Source organism: Cannabis sativa, chromosome 3, assembly GCF_029168945.1.
Source record: "Cannabis sativa cultivar Pink pepper isolate KNU-18-1 chromosome 3, ASM2916894v1, whole genome shotgun sequence".
Classification (NCBI taxonomy): domain Eukaryota; kingdom Viridiplantae; phylum Streptophyta; class Magnoliopsida; order Rosales; family Cannabaceae; genus Cannabis; species Cannabis sativa.
The window spans coordinates 8,212,432-8,228,962 of NC_083603.1; the positions used below are offsets into that span (position 1 = coordinate 8,212,432).

A 16,531-nucleotide genomic window follows, 5' to 3' on the forward strand; every position below is an offset into this window, starting at 1 on the left:
CCCCAATACTCGTATTCTGTTAGCAATTTAACATTTCCGTCCATTTTAGGTGTTAAGTGCCATGTTGGACTGGACACAGTGTACACATGGCACAATTTTATTGGTCCACGTAAAAAATTATTTAAAAAAATTAAAAAATTAAAAAAAATTAATTTGAAATTAAAAAAAAAAATATATAAATAAAAAATAATTTTTGTTTTCTTTTTCTTTCTTTTTAAAACAATGTAAATAAGCACATATAAAATTTAAAATTAAAAAAACACATGGTGGCTGGTGGTGGAGAGGACTCCTACGGGTTCGAAATGTTAGAAATAATTGGGGTCACAATTGTATATATAAAATGTGTGTTGGGTCATCAAATAAATAAGTCAAATTTATGTGGTCTATTTTGGAATAAAGTTTATGACTTAAGGGCATGATTGTCATGATTTTAATATGTGGATACCAATTAGACAATTTCTATATTGATGAGGGGCCAAATAGAAATAGTCAATAAATATTACCAACAGGTTTGTCTGTTGGTAATATAACGGGTAATGGTCCCCATTTGCATCGTATCTTTTCACTCTTGTATCCCCATCACCAAGAGCAAAAGTTTACAGAGAAAGGTTTTGATGCAAATTGGAAAATCATACCAATAAAGATCATTTAATGGTCGATTCTATGGACTCCGGTACGCTTCCGCTATTCCTTAATCTTATTGTTTGATTCTCTTGAATTAATTAAGGCTAAATTAAGTTTTACAGTATTCCTAACATGTGGTATCAGAGCATCCCTAAATTAATTCTTGAAGATTTATGATATTATTGGTCTTCCATTAAAGTTGCAATCGTTCATATATATATATATATATATAAATAGTTGATATGCGATTGACTTTTTATATGTATGGATTCTGTTTTGGTTTTGTTTTAGCCAATATAAAGAAAGATATGTATATAATGTGCGATGAAATTTTGTCTTGATCGACTGAATGCGGCTGAATTGTATATATACATACAATTCGTTTATGTTGTTGATAACTTATATATGGGCCGGATGATATGTTTTGCACAGCATTTATAATGCTTTGCGATTAGAAAATTTTGCCAAGCTTAATATGCATATGCATTCTGTTATGTTTTATTATTATTATTATTATTATTATTATTATTATTATTATTATTATTATTATTATTATTATTATTATTATTTTAAAATATATTATAGTTTTAAATAATAATAATAATTCAGTAACAATTGAATTCAAATTTTAGTTTTAAAATTTGTTAAGGATATCTAATATTTAATTAAATTAATTGAAACAAAATATCACCAAAGTGATCTCTTTTGTGTAGATTAATTTAATAAAAATATTATGAGAATGGTGTGTATGTAATTCATAAATTTATTAACTAACCCAAAGGTGAGTTAATATTTGGATGAATTTCATGCATGTTTGTGGTGATAAATGTGTGACAATTATAAAGAATTTTGTGTGAATAATATGTTAGTCCAAAGATTGCATATTGTTTGACATAATTTATTGTCAATATTTGATCACTACAACAAGAGTACCACTTACAATTAATATTACTGTCCAAAGACTTAATATTAATGTTGTGTTTGGTATCTTGAGATGGGATTAACCAATATTTGAATTTATTGTTTTATTTGGATTCTTATATGAGCATGTTATTTATGTAATTGTATTGTTCTTTTCAGCTGTTGCTAGTGTATCTGCTAATCTTAATTCGGTACCGGTCCTTAATGGTAATAACTTTAAGGACTGGAAGGAGAACATTTTTATTGTTCTTGGCTGCATGGATCTTGACCTTGCATTAAGGATGGATCGTCCTGCTTCTCTTACGGATACCAGTACCTCCGAGCAAAGGAGGATTTATGAGAAGTGGGACCGTTCAAACCGCATGAGTCTTATGATCATTAAGCGCGGCATACCTGAGGCTTTTAGGGGTGCGGTGTCCGAGGAGGTCACCGATGCCACAACTTTCCTTGCTGAAATTGAGAAGCGCTTTGCAAAAAGCGATAAGGCGGAAACAAGTACTCTTTTAAAGAAACTTATTTCCATGAAGTTTAAGGGCAAGGAAAACATAAGGGAGTACATTATGGAAATGTCTCACCTTGCTTCAAAGTTGAAGGCACTAAAGCTTGAGCTTTCGGATGACTTGCTTGTGCATTTAGTGCTTATCTCTCTTCCTCCACAATTCAGTCAATTTAAAGTCAGTTACAACTGCCAAAGGGAGAAATGGACTCTTAATGAGCTCATTTCATTTTGTGTTCAAGAGGAAGAAAGATTGAAGCAAGAGAAGACTGAAAGTGCTCATTTGGCAAGCACCTCTAAAGATAAGGGCAAGAAAAGAAAGAATGAGGCTGCTAAGGATAAAGGTCCTGCACATAAGAAACAAACTCAAACCAACAGTGATGATGGTTGTTTCTTTTGCAACATGAAAGGACACATGAAGAAGGAATGTGCTAAGTATATTGCATGGCGAGCAAAGAAAAGTACATTTCTTACTTTGGTCTGTTCTGAGGTAAATTTAGCTTCAGTGCCAAGAAACACTTGGTGGTTAGATTCCGGTGCTACTACTAACATCAGTGTTTCTATGCAGGGTTGCCTGAGTTACCGAAAGCCAAATGATGCTGAAAGAAGCATTTATGTGGGAGATGGCAAGTCGGTAAATGTGGAAGCAATAGGGCATTTTAGGTTGTTGTTAAGTACTGGTTACTATTTGGACTTAATGGATACTTTTGTTGTACTGTCTTTTAGACGGAATTTGGTTTATGTTTCTTGTTTGGACAAATTGGGTTATTGTTGTTCATTTGGAAACAATTGCTTTAGTTTATCTATTAATTCAAATACTGTTGGAACTGGTTCACTTATGGTTTATGACAACTTATATTTGCTTGACACTGTTGCTTCTTATAATGAAACCTTGAATGTGGAATCACGTGGTACTAAGCGTAAAATGGATAATGAAAAATCAAGTTCCTTATGGCACAAACGGTTAGGTCACATCTCTAGAAATAGTGTTGAGCGACTTGTGTCTGATGGAATTTTAGATTCAATTGATTTTTCAGACTTTGATGTTTGTATTGAATGCATCAAAGGCAAACAGACCAAAATAAAGAAATTGGGTGCGAAAAGAGCTACCGATGTCTTAGAGTTGATACATACAGATATTTGTGGGCCATTTCCTACACCTTCTTGGAATGGTCAATGATATTTCGTATCATTCATAGATGATTACTCAAGATATGCGTACCTATTTCTACTTCATGAAAAGTCTCAAGTGTTGGACGTGTTCAAATCTTTTAAGGCTGAAGTTGAGAATCAACTTAGCAAAAGAATAAAGCAAGTCAGGTCTGACCGTGGTGGTGAGTACTATGGCAGATATGACGGATTAGGTGAACAACGTCCAGGACCTTTTGCTAGATATCTAGAGGAGTGTGGAATTGTCCCACAGTACACTATGCCGGGATCTCCTAGCATGAATGGTGTTGCTGAAAGATGTCCAAAGCTCATAAGGTGTTTTTGCAGCTGCTTTGGTTGGTACCCTATTCAAAATGTAGGCTTGGGGATGTCCAGCTGAGGCTAGGCCTTATAGGCCAAATGAAAAGAAACTGGAACCCAAAACTGTGAGCAGCTACTTTATTGGATATTCTGAACGATCCAGGGGTTTCAAGTTTTATGATCCCAAAGTAAAGAATATATTTGAAACGGGAACTGCAAAGTTCTTTGAGGATATTGAGTTTGGGGGGAGAAATACGGTTAAAGACTTTGTTTTTGAGGAGGATTTAGAATCACCCACTTCTTTTGAAGATGAGTTGATTCCTATTCCAATAGTTGCTTTTGACAATATTCAGGATTCCATTCCTAATATTGATCAAGTTTTAGATCAAGAGCAACCAAACATAGTCAATCAAACCTCAGAGGTACAAACTCAACAACCTCAAGAACAAGTGCCTTTGCGACGATCCACTAGAGAAAGAAGAAATGCTATTAATCCAGATGAATACATAGTGTATCTTCAAGAACATGAGGATGGCATTGGAATGATGGAAGATGATCCAATCAACTTTCATCAGGCCATGAAAAGTTCTAACTATCATAAGTGGAATGTTGCCATGAATGAAGAGAATAAGTCTATGCAAGACAATAAAGTTTGGGAAGTTGTCCCATTACCAGAAGGTGTAAAACCAATTGGTTGTAAATGGATATTTAAAACCAAGAGGGATGAAAATGGTAATGTGGTGAGGTTTAAGGCACGTCTTGTAGCAAAAGGCTATACTCAGAAAGAAGGCATTGATGACTTTCTCTCCGGTTTCATCGAAAGACTCTTTTAGAATAATAATGGCACTTGTTGCTCACTTTGATCTTGAGTTACATCAGATGGATGTTAAAACAGCGTTTCTCAATGGAGACATTGATGAGACAATTTATATGGAGCAACCAGAAAACTTTGTGGTTGGTGACCCAAAGAATATGGTTTGCAAATTAAAGAAATCCATCTATGGACTCAAGCAAGCTTCCCGTCAATGGTACCACAAATTTCATCAAGTGGTTCTCTTATTTGGTTTTGAGATGAATGTTGTTGATGATTGTGTGTATCATAAGTTTAGTGGGAGTAAGTGTATATTTCTGGTTCTATATGTCGATGACATATTGCTTGCCACTAATGATATAGGCTTATTGCACGAAACTAAGAGATTTCTATCCAAGCATTTTGAGATGAAAGATCTTGGTGACGCCTCCTTTGTTTTAGGAATTCAAATACATCGAGACCGTTCTCGGGGTATTCTTGGATTATCACAAAAGAGCTATATCGATAAAGTACTCAAACGGTTTGGCATGCAAGATTGTAAACCAGGTGATACCCCTGTCGTTAAAGGAGACAAATTTTGTCTTAAACAATGCCCTAAAGGAAGCCTTGAAATTCAAGAAATGCAAAAGATTCCTTATGCTTCAGCTGTTGGGAGTCTTATGTGTGCTCAAGTTTGTACGCGTCCGGATATAGCGTACATTGTTGGAGTGTTAGGCAGATACTTAAGCAATCCAGGAATTGATCACTGGAAAGCAGCCAAAAAGGTTATGAGATATTTGAAGAGAACAAGAGAGTACATGCTCACATATAGGAGGTCAGATCACTTTGAGATCATTGGATACTCTGACTCTGACTTTGCGGGATGCCAAGATAGTAGGAGATCTACTTCGGGCTACATATATCTGTTAGGTGGTGGAGCTATATCATGGAGGAGTGCAAAACAAACACTCATAGCTTCATCCACCATGGCAGCAGAATTTGTTGCATGTTATGAGGCATCCAACCATGGTATATGGCTGAGGAACTTTGTCACTGGGCTGCGCATTGTGGATGGAATTGAAAGACCACTTAAGTTGTATTGTGACAATAAGTCAGCTGTATTGTATTCCAATAACAACAGGAGCTCGACGAAGTCAAAACACATTGACATTAAGTTCCTTGTTGTAAAAGAAAGGGTACAAAGTGGACAGATTTGTATAGAACACTTAGGTACAAACTCCATGATTGCAGACCCCCTTACTAAGGGTTTGCCACCCAAGGTCTTTCATGAGCACACTGCTCGTATGGGTGTTTTAGATTATGAGGATATCTAGATTCAGTGGGAGTTTGTCTTTAGTGTGTTTTATTTGTTTTATGAAACATGTGTATTTAGATATTTTTCTGATCAGAAATTATGTTAGTCAGTTTATTTCACTTTGTACATTTAAGCTAAAGTTTTGATCTCCATAAAGTAAAGTAGGACCAATTGAAAATTGACATGAATAGATCACCATGCATGTAATTTTCATACCACATTATCATGATTGATCTATGTCATTTGGCTATGTTGATATATGTGACCATTGATGGGATTAGTTGTGATTGATACAACAAAAATCGCTTTGATCCTATGTTGATATAGTTAATGGACGAGATTTCACATGCCTATGGTTATGATGACAAAGTTATGAGCTCAATAAGGTTAACACATTTATATGTATACATATGTGACCCAGTGGGAGATTGTTAGAAATAATTGGAGTCACAATTGTATATATAAAATGTGTGTTGGGTCATCAAATAAATAAGTCAAATTTATGTGGTCTATTTTGGAATAAAGTTTATGACTTAAGGGCATGATTGTCATGATTTTAATATGTGGATACCAATTAGACAATTTCTATATTGATGAGGGGCCAAATAGAAATAGTCAATAAATATTACCAACAGGTTTGTCTGTTGGTAATATAACGGGTAATGGTCCCCATTTGCATCGTATCTTTTCACTCTTGTATCCCCATCACCAAGAGCAAAAGTTTACAGAGAAAGGTTTTGATGCAAATTGGAAGATCATACCAATAAAGATCATTTAAAGGTCGATTCTATGGACTCCGGTACGCTTCCGCTATTCCTTAATCTTATTGCTTGATTCTCTTGAATTAATTAGGGCTAAATTAAGTTTTACAGTATTCCTAACACGAAAGGCATGGCCCGTCATGGAAAAATTCACTTGACGCACTATGAAAAATTCACCCCCATTGCTACTGTGGTGATCTAGCTTATTTTTGGAATTCTAGTAGTAGAACAAATCCTGGTCGTCGCTTCTTTGGATGTCCGCACTATGTAAAACTTTTAACTTCTTAGATTCAAACGTAAATATTAAGGGCGCGTTTGGAAAGCCACCTGGGAATTGGAATTGGATGTAATTGGAGGTAATTACACAGTTTAACGTGTTTGTATGGCCACGTAATTACATAGTAACTGTGTAATTAGAGGTAATTGGGAGGCCTCAATTACTCTCTCCAATTCTCATACCCCCCATGAGAATTGGGTATAATTACACTGTGTAATTACATACCAAAAATAAATTCAAATTATTTTAATTAATTAATATGATATTTTAATTAATTGATATGATATTTTAATTATTTTTAATGTATGGACTTTCCCTTTTTCTATCAATCATAAAAAAAAAATGGTTGGATTGTATTAGCATGTTGTGTACTTCACAACTTTATTTGCAAGTGGAATTGGGATGATGAATTTTTCGAAGAGGACATGGAAAATGAAATAGCTAGGAAATTGTGAAAGTTTGAACAATATTGATTTTGATTCAGATTCAGATGAAGAACTTGGTGACGGGCCAATAGATGATGACAAGCAATATATGTTTAATTTTAGAGATATAATAGCTCAAAATATATGGAACGCAAGACCAATTAGATAGTCTTAAAAAAATTATTTTAAATATTTGCTACTAAATTGTTATAGTTTTGACTTTATTTTATGAAGAGATTATTATTTATTTATATATTATTAATTGATGAAATTTATTTTTAAATATTATAATATTAATTTAATGTGTAATTACTAACTATCATGCCAAACATGATATTAGGAATTCACATGTAATTACAACTTGACATCCAAACACACCTTGTATTTTAAAATACAATGTAATTACTATACAGTGTAATTACTACCCTAGTAATTATACTACATAGTAATTACACAGTTGTTTCCAAACAGACCCTAAACTAGGCTTTGTAAATATGCTAATGTAGTTATTTTAACTTCAAGAGAACAACGAAAGTCGAGGATGTGATTACTTTTGTTGGATCGATCAATCTCATCCTATAAAACTTACAGACGCTACTCCCGAATTGCGTAACCAAATAAGGATTTTGAAGAAAGAGAAGATGCGCTATGAAAACATTATTAAAAAATTATTATTCATTATATTTATTTGTCTTTTCATTATTTGCCAACTTTCATTTCATTAGAGATATGTGGTATGATATTTATTTTATGTTTTTTTTTATGTTGTCAAAGCAAAGCTAGGATTCAACTTTGTTCTTAAAAAAAATTTCTTAAGTAATCTTTGGTGATTGATTTTCACTGTTAATATGTTGGTGTACAGTAATTGTCTTTCAAAGTTATTTCATTATTACATATTGATCCACGAAGAATTGTTTAAGAACTAAATAAACTAGGTTCGATTAATAAGAATTAAAGATAAATATCAGTAATTTTGAAAATATAATACACAAACAGTCATAGTAAGTTAGTCAATAGTGTTGTGTTTCAATATATTGCATTTTAAAAATACTTCAAGTTTTTTTTCATAGATTTAAATTACATGATTTACTTAGATATGGAGTTTAATGTTTAATAGACTGGTACCATTGTTTATTATTTTTAATATATTAGAGGTATCCATATAATTGTTATAAACCTTGATGGTCAATATATTGCATTTTAAAAATACATTAAGTTTTTTTTTTCATAGATTTAAATTACATGATTTAGAAATGGAGTTTAATGATTAATAGATTGGTACCATTGTTTATTATTTTTAATATATTAGAGGTATCGATATAATTGTTATAAAATAAATTGTGTCAACATAATTGGTAAAATAATTAATTCATATTTCTCATTATTGTACTGTACATACACTTTATGATCCAAATTTATATTCAAGGCCAGAATTAATGCATTTATCTCACTACATCTACATTGTACTGTACATAAGTCTAGGTATTTTTATTATTTTTGGTATCGACATAATTGGCGTAAAACACATAGTGTTAACAAAATGGTAAAATTGGTTAATTTCAATTTCTCAATAATGTACTTCACATATTGTTATGGTGAAAAAAATTCCAAAAACCTTATAGTAATGGTAAAAGATAACATTAGTAATAATAATCACCATATAGGAATAATAATTGGTTCCACCAAATTCCAAAAACTACCACAAGTCTTACCATATAGTAAATGCTAAAATCACCAACATTAGTGCAATTCCAAATCACCTAACAGTAGTATGATGCAAATATATAACATAACTAAATATAACTTATGAACTAAAACCTCACTTTTGTAACAGTTGTACTAAATATGCTACAATAGTGTTTCACTACTTGTTACTTGATGCCAGCCTTTTAGAATGACGGGTTTTTGGAGACTTACTCTTTCCAGTCCACATGCTCTCGGACCTAGCCTTCGCTGTGCTGAATCGGGGGTCTCGAGGACACCTTGATGGACTACGTACTGGTAAAGTTATGGATACTGATGGAAGAGCTTTGGTCATTCCAAATTGCTTTTTAACTCCCTCCATCACCGCATGTTTAGCCTTGTTACTCTCGCTGGTGACAATTTTTCTAACACAATCCAGTCTGGCTTCAATAGGATCAAACTACCAATACATTTGGGATCCAATTCAGTAAATACACATGACGACAAAATTCATAAAAATAAATCAACTTAACATAGATTGATACCTCAATTTAGTTATAAACACATAGTTAAATAGATGAAAACTAAACTAAAGAAAACAACATTAAATTACCTCTTCCATTGTTTCATTTCCCCAAACAATTGATTCCATGTACTTCATTACAAAAATTCCACAATCGTGCCCATTTTGTTGTTGTGGGTAGTCACTGCCAGAAGAAATAATTAGGAACTAGCCAAATTTGAGGTTTGCTGGCTTCACAGAGGCGAATAGTTGGTCCAAAATATTCAGCTGCAAAAAAAAAAAAAAAAACAATTACAGCTGAGATGCTTGCAATTACACTAATAGAACAACAAACTATGTACACACATGCATACCATCTCCAGGCAAGCGTTCCGACGTGACCTCTTATGCATTGCAGAAGACAACAAATCTCTGATTTCCATTGTTGCATTATCCAAGGTCAGATTCGCTGCATACCAGTGCGGAGCACTCTCGGTATCTAATAGGGGTATCACCATCTGCAACAAAGTAAAACAAACAACGTCATAAAAAAAGTTAACTAAAAAAATTTGATAAAAGACAAAAGTATCCAGAAAATGCAAATTACATTGTCACATAAATTCAAATCTTCATCGTAATAAAGAATGGACCACTCTTGCTCCCTCGCCATCCTCTCCACAGTCATCGTTCTTCCAAGTAACTCCCTCTACACAATAAGCACACACAATAGAGTACATTTTAAATGAAAGCATAGTCGACATTGTATTAAAGCACAAATACAAAAGGTTCATGTCGATTTTTAAATATCAAAGTTCGTACAAAAATTCTTGTGGGCATAAATCATGTTCTCTTTGATCCAATGCCATTGCGTTTCCTCTCTCGAAAATTCATTATTTGAGCAAAGCAATCAATGAGCTGCCATTTACACAAACACTATCCATTATGTTGTGATTCATACACTCACAGTACAAAAATGAAGAACTACAGTAACAAGATTCATGAGCAAAGCATTCCAAATCAAATGCGGTAAGCAGAAAACGGTTAACTCAACTTTCAAGTATGCTTATGTCTATTTATGTACATAACAAACATAACTAACATAACTAACCAAACTGTCACAACTCACAAAACAGTTGGTCAATAGTAAATAGGGAATGTGCCTTAAAACCACCACCACCAAACAATCCAGTCTAGATTATAACACATCAGATTACAATAACTAAACTAATGAACTAAAAATTTGAAAGCAACCAAATGACAATTTCTACGTACACTGTTTGAGATATCAGACTCCAGTATCATGCATTTGAAATTCCTACGCTCGACCTTAACCTTCCCAAAATGGGCTAACACTTCACTGAAACACAAAACAAATAATCAAATACAATAAATGTACTAATATCAACTATATAAACAATAATCATCAAACAAGAGATTACCTCAAATCATTGGCGCTAGAGAAAATGTAACGAAAGAACTCGTACTGTTGATTCGATTAAACCTTGTTCACAGTGAACAACCCAATCACCTTTCCTCCAGAGTCTTTGAATCTTTCGAAGGAAGCTACATTGAAATCATCCTTGATGGTCTGCTCAACTTCCTCTTTTACAATAACTGAGACTTCTTCTCCCCAAAAGTTGATATCTTCAAACGACTCTTCAGAAATAACCTTCTCAATTGGAACAACGACATTATCTTCTGATAGATTAAGTGAAGGGACACTCAGTGCATCATCGACATCCTCTTTGGATTTATCCTTCGTCCCTTCACCATCCTTTGGTCCACACCCACATCATCCTTCTTCTTAGTCTCCCCCTTGAAAGAAAGCGAGCGCTGAACTTTGCTCGTCTAAGGTATCTCAAACACTTCATTTATATTACCCTTGCCAAGGTAACTTGAGACTACCTTCAGTAACAACTTTTTTGTGTTGTTCACCTTCAAATCAAGGCGGAAGACCTCATCTTTCAACTCACAGACAGCTTTGTATATTGCGTCATTTGTTGGTTGCCCAACTGCACCGGATTCAAAACTCGGTACTAACACATAGGTGTTAGTCAATTGCACCTGCTTAGTACACCAAAAAAATTAGTTAGCATATCTCCCAAATCAAATTCTAACGCATCAAAAAATTGAAGTAGTAAATGTACCTTTCCACTTGTGTGACCACCGTGGTCTCAAATCCACTTGTACACTGATTTGCACTGTTTTGTGATCCAAAAGTCAATTGGAGTCACAATGCGGTCTACGTGACTAGCAGTCCAGTCAACATGAGTCAAATATACAAGCTACCACAAAAAAAAATACATGCATCTATAAGCACTGCAGTACACGAGAGAATAAAAATCACTACCATCACAATAATTCAAAAACTTACCTGTAAAAATATGGTGCAGCCGGAAACATTTTTCGTGTTCTTAGTCTTGTACCGCTGTAGAGAGCTCATAAGATATCGAAAGCCAGCAGTCGCCCAATTGTTCTTCTTAATTGACCTTGTATCAACTAAAGAGTGCATGTAGCTAGTGCTGACCTCGGTACCATTCTTGGGCAGTAAGACTGTTCCAATACAAACAAGCACAAACTTAATGAGAAACAGGTAATCGCTCTCGCTGCTTTCCTTCAGCTCATTCTCCAGCAGAGTTAGAGGAAACCTATAGTCCTTGGCCTTTAAAATTTTGTCAAACTCAAGGAGGTCACGGTCACTTTCTGTTGCCACATGTTCTCCCCCATCCCTGATTCCCATGACATCCTCAAATAGCTTGGACGATAGTTGAATTGTTCTTCCAAATATCTACAGCCGGGAAGTGGTTAGATCCACGTGACGATAAGCCAACTAACTATCTTAGCATCGATGTATGGGCCATCCTCCCTTGAGAATGTAGAGAAACTGGTAATTCTGACTATTTCTTTTTGAGCGTCGTTGAGAAGTGGGACTATTCTACCCAAACGTTCGAAGGAGCAACGGCCAGATACTTGAACATCCCCTACCCCTTCATTGTTCTCAATTCTTGGCTCAGCAGATAATGTCTCCTTCAACTTCTTCCCTTTCCCTCTAACACCAACCTTCGAAGGGGAAGCCTCAACTTCATATGAAGCCCACTTCTCAATCTCTTCCTCACTAAGCAGCTTAAATTGCTATTTAAAATACTTTTTTGGGGACCCGTCGCTAAAAAATTTATCTAAGTGTTAAAAACCGTCGCCTATAGTACACTAAAGGCGACGGTTTTTAACACTCGTATAAATTAGGCGACGGTTAATAAATATAGAAAAAAAATTAAAAAATAAATAAATACACTATTCCCGACGGTTTAGAACCGTCGGGCAAAGTATTAGCCACAGTTTTAAACCGTGGCCCATACTTTGACCGACGGTTTAAAACGGTCAGGACTAAGGAAATACCCTTTAAAATAAAAACTCCTCTCTCTTAAATCCATCAGATGGCTCACCCTCTCGACTCACGCCCCAACCACGGTTTGCCCTAAACCTTCTCCTTCTTCGCCCCAACCACAGTTTCAGATCGACGAGCCCCCAATTCGCGAGCCGCAAGCCTATCTCCGGTAAGACTCTCTCTCTCTCTCTCCATTTTTTCTTTCTTTTCTCTCCCAAGCCTATCTCCGGTAAGAATCTATCTCAGGTTTCCCTCTCAATTTGTTGCCGCTGCTCCACCCATACAGGCCAGCTCCGGTCTCAAACTTCTGTTGTCTGCCTGAGATTGAAGGCCTCGTACAAGATCAGAACAACCCATATCCCATCGGGTTCAGAGGCCTAATCCGCTCCTCCCTTCCAGGTATGTTCTTCATCTCCTTGCCTCAGGCCTTGAGCATGGCAAAGGAGGGAAATTATAGCTGGGTTTTCCATTTGATAGAATGGGCTAGACTGCATTGATGGCATTTTGTAGAATTATATCAGTGTTTGTTTGAAATTGACAAAAAAAATTATATGATGATGATCAATTATATATTGGGAATTGGATTATAATAAATAGACAGATATATATATGTGTGTTATTGTAATTGAGCTGTTTGAGGAATGGGTGAGATAATAAAAGAAATTCGAGAAAGAAAGGGTGGTGAACATCGATTCTCACCTATAGATCTGGTATTTTTCTTGTTTCAAAAGTGTAATATGAGAAATTATTGTTGTTGTTTCTTGTAGAGACATGGCATCCAAGAATTAGTTGTTGTTGATGATATTGAAATCGAAATTTTCTTATGAATAATTTGTATGAATTTGTGTGTGTACTCTCTGGTAGCGCTTTTCTATTTTTTGGGAATCTCTTAATTCCAATTGGTCTTTGGGGTAAAGAGCTTAATCATTCCTTTTTTCTTTCTTTCTTTCTTTGTTTTTATTTAAATGGGTAAAAGGAGGACTGTTTGGTTGATGAGAAAAAGAGAGTTAAAATTAAAAGAGTGTGATTGTTGTGGCCATGGCTAATGGTTGAAGAGAGAGGAGTTTGAGGTTATTTATGACTATGTTATTTTATTTATTTATTTTACAGCATGCTAATTGATATTATTGAAGTTTATGTTTGAAATGTCTAGTAACTTACAAAAAGAAAAGCAAATTTTCATATTCCTTCCACTAACTTAGTCCAAATTTATCCTCAAATATTCAATTCAAAAGATTCTTCTTTCTTTCTTTTTTTTTTTCAAAGTTATATTCATGAATATTTTTCTTCTCTTACTTGTAAAAGTTATGGCAATTAAAATTGAACACAAGAAGCCATAATAAGTTGTAACAAAGATGTGCAGGGAGATCATCAAAGAATAGAATATAGATCTCTGTTTTGTGTACATATATCATTACTTGAAGAAAACCCACTTCGGAAAAGGCTAGAGAGATGTATAACATTTACTTAAGATCTCTGTTTTGTTAGTTGGCTCATGTATTTTATATAGAGGACAATTTTATAGGATATATAAAGAGTTAGTTCTTTTCAGTTTGTACGAGTCTAGATTTTCACACTATCTAACTATTGGATTTTTGAGAATTTTTATGTATTCCATTTCAGTACATCTACATATTGTTTTTGGTTTTTTTGTTCTCTTTTCTAATACAACTAAATTTAGATGGTATGTGTCATCTAATTTTTTCTTTATTTAATTTAGATGGTATACGCTATTCAAGATCTTGGATAAATATATATAAACTTCATAATTTTATGATTCATTTGAATTGTAATGATATTATTTTGTATGAAGTGGTGAATTCGTATGAACACTGATTTAAGGAAATTTAATTATTTATTTAATCTGAAATTTGGGGATTGTTTTGTTTATTATTTGGGGATGATGATAGATATTTCTAGGTTAGTTTTAGAGTATAAAGAATGTGATGGTTGGTAGATATCTTTTTAATTCTACAACTCCAGTTTGTTAAAATGGTAAATTAGAATGGTGAGGGAAGTATTCATAGATATAGATTTGGTTTGTTTGTATTCTTTGAGTATGTTATTCATTTAACAATAAGTATTGTTAATGGGTATTCGTGAACACCTCAAACAAAATATGGCTCCAATTCAATATCCAGTTTATGAATCCCATCCAATTAATCATTTTCCAAACCAATTTTTGTTGAGATCTAATAAAATGCTGTCAAGTGGATTGTGAATCTATACATAATACATTGTTAAGTAAGAAAGTCTGGATTTTTCAAGAATATGCAAAGCAAATTTTGTCCATTAAACTATTAAAACATATTGATCAAAAAAGAATGTAGTGTAGTATACAAGTTCTTTTACTAATTAATATATAATTTCTTTTTATTTTTTTTTTCAGGGTAAGAGCGATCTGTATTCAAATGGCGAGATAAATATTCTACGTGATCAGTGGATTGAATACGTCCAAGTACAAGCAATGCGACAAGGGCTATTACAGTGATCAGTTTATGTTTTTGTTTATACTTTACTAGTGAACAAAGCAGCACTTCGTGCGGTATGTATAATAATTTTAAAATTTTTATTCACACTAAAAATATATTTTTTTGTTAGGACAGCAAAATATAACTTTTTTTTATTACACATAAAAATAATAGAATTACAACTTAATACTAAAAATATTTTGAATATTAAAAGTACATAAATATAACAAAAAAATCACTAACTTTTCATGTATATTATTTCCTTATTAAAGGAGCACCACAATTAAATGAATCTCTATGTGTTTTTATAGCAGACCTTCAAATAAAATGAAAATCTATTTAAAAAATATATAAGAGAGAATTGTTTATATATATATATAAATTATATATATAACAAATAAAAAATAGTGATCAAGAATATTTACTTTTAATATAAGTTTGATTTGTGTTGTTCTTTATTTATATACATACTACTTTGCATGATTAAAAGTTGAAAAGTATTTATTAGAAAATAAATAATTTAAAAAAAAAAAGAAAAAATTGTAGGAATTTAATGGACAAAGAAATATAAATAGTAGTTAATAAATTTCTCATTGATTTCCACTTTTCAGTGGAAGTGCAATATGCAAGGGTGATATTGATTTATATAATTGTATAAATGAAGAAGTAGTAAGATCAGAGTATATATTTAATCGGGTTGTTATATACTTTTTTATAATATTATTAAATGAAAAAAATTATAAAAAAAACCGCAAATTAGGTAAAGTAGAAAATTAGAAGGAGATGAAGTCACCACACTTATTTTTCTTTCAGATTTATATGTAGATATAAAAAATATATAGATAAATAGATCGATTAGAAGACAACTTAAAATTAAATATTAATAATTCAAAATTAAGTTTATCAATAACAAAAAAAAATTCTTAAATTAATAATTTTTTAGAAAGTTAAATAATTAAAAAATATATAGTACATATATCATTTTCAATATATTAATTATATGGTGTAAATTATAAAAAAATTAATATAAATGTATTGTGATGTTTTTTTTATAAAGTTAAATGATTAAAATTAATAAAAAAAATACTAAAATATTATCTTCAATACATTAATTATATAGTGTAAATTATTAAAAAAAATCAAAAGACATCACTAAAATTAATATAAATGTATATAATTTATTACAAAATAGTTAACATAATAAAAATTTAAAGCTCATGATTGAAGGAGAGAAATATAATAAAATTTTAATTATTCATTACGAAAATTTATAAAAATAAAATTTTAAAAAAATCATATAGCTCTTATATAATCTTTTTTTAGAGTTTCTTAGAGATACATATATATATGTCTATTATAATATATATAAATTTTATGGAGAGAGATAAAAAATTTATCATTTTAATATACT

At 32.6% G+C, this 16,531-nt stretch overlaps 1 long non-coding RNA gene across 1 annotated transcript; it reads left to right on the top strand.

Moving 5' to 3' along the window:
- The first annotated feature begins 11,969 nt into the window (after positions 1–11,969).
- Positions 11,970–15,249, top strand: LOC115709039 (uncharacterized). The gene is made up of 2 exons (XR_004010152.2): positions 11,970–13,048; positions 15,039–15,249. It is a non-coding gene; the product is annotated as an uncharacterized LOC115709039 (long non-coding RNA).
- The last annotated feature ends 1,282 nt before the right edge of the window (positions 15,250–16,531 follow it).